A 6,069-nucleotide genomic window follows, 5' to 3' on the forward strand; every position below is an offset into this window, starting at 1 on the left:
GCCTGATCTTGTTTTTTGGATTACCAGCTATGACAATAGGCACTTGTTTTCGGCTTTACCTCTATTTTTAAGAAATACAATTGGTTTTGATGTTTATCACCTATTAACCATTAACCAGAGCACACAGGCAAGGTGCTGGATAGAAAGGCATGAACTCTAGTACTTTATAGTTACTTTTGTTTAGTTTTGTACTTTATATGTTTCAAATCTTTTTTAAGCAATTGTGCTTCTTTGCCATTCTTTAGAGGGTCCCCAATTTGTGGCCAAAATCATGATATTTAGTATACTTAGTTAAATCTGGCCATATATCAAATTTAAGCTCATAGTGTCTTTTCTGTAACCCTTTCACATAATTGTTTACTCTTCTCCATAGAGGCCTTAACTGTCTCATAAGATCTTTCTTGTTCCTTCTTTGATAGTAAGTACCAAGGAGACTTAGATCTAGCAAGTCTCTCAGTAAAAGAAAGAGAGTAATAGGAAGTTTTTTCTTCTAAGTAGTTTTCCCAATGGTTGCCATACTTATCATACACACCTGTAAAAGGCTATGGATCTGGGGGAAGTCTTTGGGGTCCTCTAGATAATGGAGGATCCCACCATTTTCCTCTGATAAGCCATTGCCACCTTCCATCTACCAACTTTTTAAGAATCTTATTTAGCTTTTGGTCTAAATATCCCTCTATATCTTTCTTATCTACAGGATATCTATATGAGTCTATTGTATATGCTTTAGGATTAAAGGGAAGTCTCCAGTAGCCATACACTCTTTTTGCTCTAGCCATGCCTACAGCTTCCTGTAAATCTCTTACAAACAATTCCTTCTGCTGAAGTGATGTCATGAACCCCCCATACTTTTATATCTACTTATGACTTGTCTAATAGCTTCCATAAGAGGGGCTTGTACCGTAGCACTTAACTCTGGTGAGTTAGTCATATTCTCAGGACACTCATCAGATGTTGGAGTCATCAACACTTTTAAGAAAGAGCCTTGAATAAGGGAATATTGAGCATGAGTAAGTAGAACAAGCAGCAGGAACAGTAAAAGATTAATAGGCACTCCTATACAGCGAAGAAAAGCAAAACAGGAACAGAAACACATCTTTCCCAGGGGCTTGCCTGCCTTTCCAGGAGGTAGGCCTCTTTGAAGCCCCATTCTCTGAGGTAGACTTCAGTGAAGTCTCATTCTCAGAGATAGGCCTCTTTGAAGCCCCATTCTCTGAGGTAGACTTTGGTGAAGTCCCATTCTCAGAGATAGGCCTCTTTGAAGCCCCATTCTCTGAGGTAGACTTTGGTGAAGTCCCATTCTCAGAGATAGGCTTCTGTGAAGCCCCGTTCTCAGGTCTGAATGCAGGTGTTCCATGCTCAGCAGACTTCACCGGAGTAGGCATGGCATTTGCTCCTTTTTTATATGTTAGAGGTGCCAGAGAAATTTCTTCTCATATAGAGAAGATGGAGCAGAAGACTAGTTTGAAGAGGACTGGAAAGACAACAATAATACATATAACAACAATAAGTATTATGACTTCAAATGTAATCAAGTAGTGCCACCAATATAAAGGATTAAGACTTTTTAATCCTCTCTGTAAATCTGCTGCCAAAGAATTTATCCCCACGGTTTCCAAATGAGCTTGACTAAGGGCTGAATTGTCTTCCTGTAGCTATCCTATCTCATGAATTAAGCTATTGTCCTTCCAGAATTTTTGTAAATGCACTTTGGTAACTTCCCAATCTAAGCTCTCATTATAAGGTAATGGGGTAACACAAATATATTTAAATGACTGATGACAGCTACTGGGTTTTTAGATTATTGACTTCAGTCCTTAACTTTAAGACTACTTTTTCCAAAGCCTCTATTTTGTTTTTTTTTTTAATTTTGGATCAATAATTTTTTGCTCTGTTAATGTTAGAGAAACATCCTTATTTAACTCATTAACAAAATGTGCCGGGCCTTTTCAACCAGCTTCTTGATCTTTCCCCATATAGGTGGTGTTGCGGTTTTTGTTGAATTAGCCTGTGGTGGTGATAGAGAAAGAGTCTTTATCTTCTGCTCCAGTTTTCTCTGCTGATGTATTTTCATTTTCTTCCTGTCTCTTTTTTGGGCCCGAGAAAGGCCTGATGAGTCTGTTTGGGACCCAAATGGGGGATTCCGCATTCTGTGGGAAAACATAAGCATAGCCTCTCCCGGATGTTAACAGGATGTCTGGCCCATGCCAGGTTCCAGTAAGTAGATCCTTCCATTTTAGTAAAGGAAAAGTTGTAGTTTTTTCCATGCCCCAATGTCTCATCATTGGGGTTATTCCTTGCTCATCAGCATTGAAATGATTAAGAACAAGTTAAGCATGGTTAAGAGTGTAATGGGGGAAGTATTGCTTCTCTCCTCCCTGCCTAATTCTTGTCAATTGACTTTTTAAGGTCTTATGAGCTCGTTTTATGATTGCTTGGCCTTGTGGATTATACGGAATCCCTGTTTTGTGCACGATTTTCCATTGTGCATAAAATTTAGCAAAAGCATTGGAGGTGTATGCTGGTCCATGGTCAGTTTTTATTTCCTTAGGAATTCCTAGGTCTACAAAGGCTTTAACCAAATGTTGAATAACATCTTTCACAGCCTCTCCAGAATGGGCTGTAGCAACCATAACATGAGAATAAGTATTTATAGTAACATGGACAAAGGAGATTTTCCCAAATTTTGTTACATGGGTAACATCCATTTGCCACAGAACTCTAGGCTTTAAGCCTCTAGGATTAACTCCCATTTTTTGTGGATGAAAAACTTCCGGGCATGCCACACATTCCCTTACAATTTGTCTTGCCTGTTCTCAGGACACTTGAAACATCTTTCTTAAGGCGTTAGCATTCTGATGGTGTAGTCTATGACTTTCCTGAGCTTCTTCTAAAGCTGACATTACATGACTTTCCTTAGTTAGTAAATCTGCTAACTTGTTCCCTTGAGACAAAGGTACAGGGAGATTACTATGCCCCCTGATGTGTCCCACAAATGCCTTTATCGTTCTTTGTTGTAATAGCTGTTGTAATTTTATTAATTACTCTATTACTTTAGAATGACCAGTAACTAGGGCTGTTTCAATGGCAGGAAACAAGGAAACCACATAGCGGGAATCTGTGTAAAGGTTAAACTCCTCTGAATAATTTTGAAAGGCTAGCAGAACTGCAATAATCTGTTGTGCAGGTACAGTTGGGTCAGAAGATATTAATGGTGGTTTTGTACTGCAATAAACCACAGACTTTCCGCTAGAAGATCCATCTGTAAAAATAGTTAATGCCCCGCCCAAAGGTTCTGTAACCAAAACCTTTGGAAATATCACAGGGGTTTCAGTATAAAAGGATGTTGGGGCATATGAAAGCTTATTTTACCTGTGTAAGTTAATACAACAATTTTCCAATCATCATCAAATCGTATCAAATGATCTAATTGTTTCTTATTATAAGGGATAATAATGTTAGGTATTTCTTGGCCAAATAATTCTCTAGCTCTTAATCTAGCCTTTAAAATCAAATTAGCACAAAAAAAGGGATATGAAGCAACTATTTTTCCAGGGTTATGGTAATAATGGATCCATTCTAGTATCCCATCCTGCCAAAAACATCCTGTGGGAGTAAAGCTTGTAGCCAGAATTATAAAGGACCATGTTTGTGCAATATTAATTTTCTGTATTTTAGCTGTATTCAATGCTTTTTCTACCAATTTTATACAGGATAAGGCGGCAGGAGTTATTTTCCTGGTAGATTTAGGATTAGGGTCTCCGTCCAACATTTTCATCAAAGGATCTAATTGTCCTGTAGTTATTTTTAAACTAGGCCGAATCCAATTAATATTCCCTAATAATTTTTGGAAATCATTTAATGTTTTTCGTTTATCTATTCTAATTTGTGTTTTTGAGACATAATATAATCATGTCCAATCACTTTTCCCAGATAATTTAAAGGTCATTCATGTTGAACTTTATCAGGAGCTATTATCAAACCGAATTTTGTTAATTGTTCTACCATATCCTGTAATATTTTTTCTGTCTTTTCTCTAGTTTCATCGGCCATAAGTATATCATCCATATAATGAATAATATATGCCCCTGGATATTTTTCTCTAATTTGTTTTATAGCCCTTTTCACATATTGTTGAAATAAGGTAGGGCTGTTTTTCATGCCCTGAGGTAGCACTTTCCATTGGTACCTATTATAAGTTTGTTTAAAATTAGCCGAAGGGACACTGAAAGCAAATCTCTTGGAATCTTCTGGTTGTAATTTTATTGTAAAAAAGCAATCCTGTAAGTTTATTATTATTATGTATCTACCCTGTGGGACTGCAACAGGAGAGGGTAGACCTGGTTGAAGGGCTCCCATGTCATGCATGGTCTCATTAATTGCCCTTAGATCTTGTAATAATCTCCATTTTCCTGACTTCTTTTTTAATTACAAAAAATGGAGTATTCCAAGAATGGGTAGTCTTTTCTATTCTTCCCTTGACTCAATTGTTCTTGAACTAAGTCCTGTATGGCTTGAATCTTTTCTTGAGTTAGGGGCCACTGATTAATCCATACAGGATCAACACTTTTCCATATTATTTTGTCAGCATAAAGCTGTTCCTCAGTGGCCCCTATGAAAAATTTTGCTCCTTCGATGAGGAGTCTATTTGTCCTATTTTATTTTCATGTCTTGCATGATGTCTCTGCCCCATAAAGAAAAGGGCAAGGTGGGAATAACATAAGGTTTGAAGTGGCCTTACTGCCCTTCACATACACATTTGAGTCTCTGAGCTGACTAAGCTACATTAGAAGCCATCCCTAATCCAATTAAGGAAGAAGAAGACCCTTGCACTGGCCAGGCCATAGGAAAATCTTTTCCAACTATACAGGATCTGTCAGCTCCTGTGTCTAAGAGTCCTGTCATTTGTTTTCCATTGACTTTAATGGCCTTGTAAGGCCTTTTGTCTGTAATTTCCTGAACCCAGGCTACAGTATCTGTGGTGCCAAACCCTCCTTTTCTGTTTTGAGTCAGTGTGGGATTAAGCAAGTTTAGATATGAGAGTAAAATATTTGGGCAATCGTCTGCCCTTTATTAACTTGAACAGTCTCTTTTAGAGACCTTATCATGACCTTTATAGTGGTAGGCCTCTGAGTCTATTACACCTGGTAATACCTCAAAATTCTTTTTATAGTTTGAGCCACCAGCGTACGGCAACACCAATACTTACTGTAAAAAATTCATGAATTCCGTGGAATTCTTCCAAGTGAATTGCCTGCATTGGATGTCAAAATGTATTCAAGAGTTTTTGTATACATGTATAATGATTTCTGCAGAGTTTGTGAAATTTTAATCAGAAATATTTTTAACTTATCTGTTTAAATGAATAGTACAGAAACTAAAGTATTTCTGGTGCTTGTCTGAAAAAGAATATTTTAAAATATTCTATGTTTGTATAATGTGTCCTTTCAGATTGTATTCCATATAGAAAGTTTTAGATTCCTTTTTTTCCTAGGTCCTAATATTATTTTTCTTTGGGATAAAATGAAAATGTTGTCTAATTTCAAAAGTTTTGTAAAGTTTATGGTATGTAAAAGCCTTTCTGAGGTGAAGATTTAATACACTGATGTCAAACTAAATTTAATTATATGAATTACGTGTGTTGTTACACTTGTTATTTTGTAATCAACTTTTTAATAACTGTTTTTCATTTCTTGCATCTGAAGAAAGAAAAATACGGAATACTTCACAAATTTTCATATCATCCTTGTGCAATTGCCATGTTAATCTCTGTATTGTAATTTGGGAATACCTGCTGCTGAAGCATGTAGTATCTTCCAAATTTAAGCAGTTCATGATGCAATCTTTATACAGACTTATATCTACGGTTGCCTACTTGTAATAAGGAAACTATATTGTTCCTCACAATGCTACTGATCTTATTTCCCTAAAATTCTGTGAATAGTGGAAAAAAATATATTGTTCATCTTAATGCTCACATTTGCAAATTTTTTTTGTCAATGACAATTTTAAGTCTTTTTCATTTGGAATTTGATCATACTTTCAATAATTTATTGCTAGGTCCAAAGG

General features: G+C 36.4%; 1 pseudogene; it reads right to left on the reverse strand.

Annotated features, from left to right (window-relative positions):
- Positions 1-5,709: 5,709 nt before the first annotated feature.
- Positions 5,710-5,806, reverse strand: LOC138834504 (U6 spliceosomal RNA; annotated as a pseudogene).
- Positions 5,807-6,069: the final 263 nt, after the last annotated feature.

The sequence above is a fragment of the Dipodomys merriami genome, unplaced genomic scaffold (assembly GCF_024711535.1).
Source record: "Dipodomys merriami isolate MVZ:Mamm:240054 unplaced genomic scaffold, mDipMer1.0.p SCAF_217, whole genome shotgun sequence".
NCBI lineage: Eukaryota > Metazoa > Chordata > Mammalia > Rodentia > Heteromyidae > Dipodomys > Dipodomys merriami.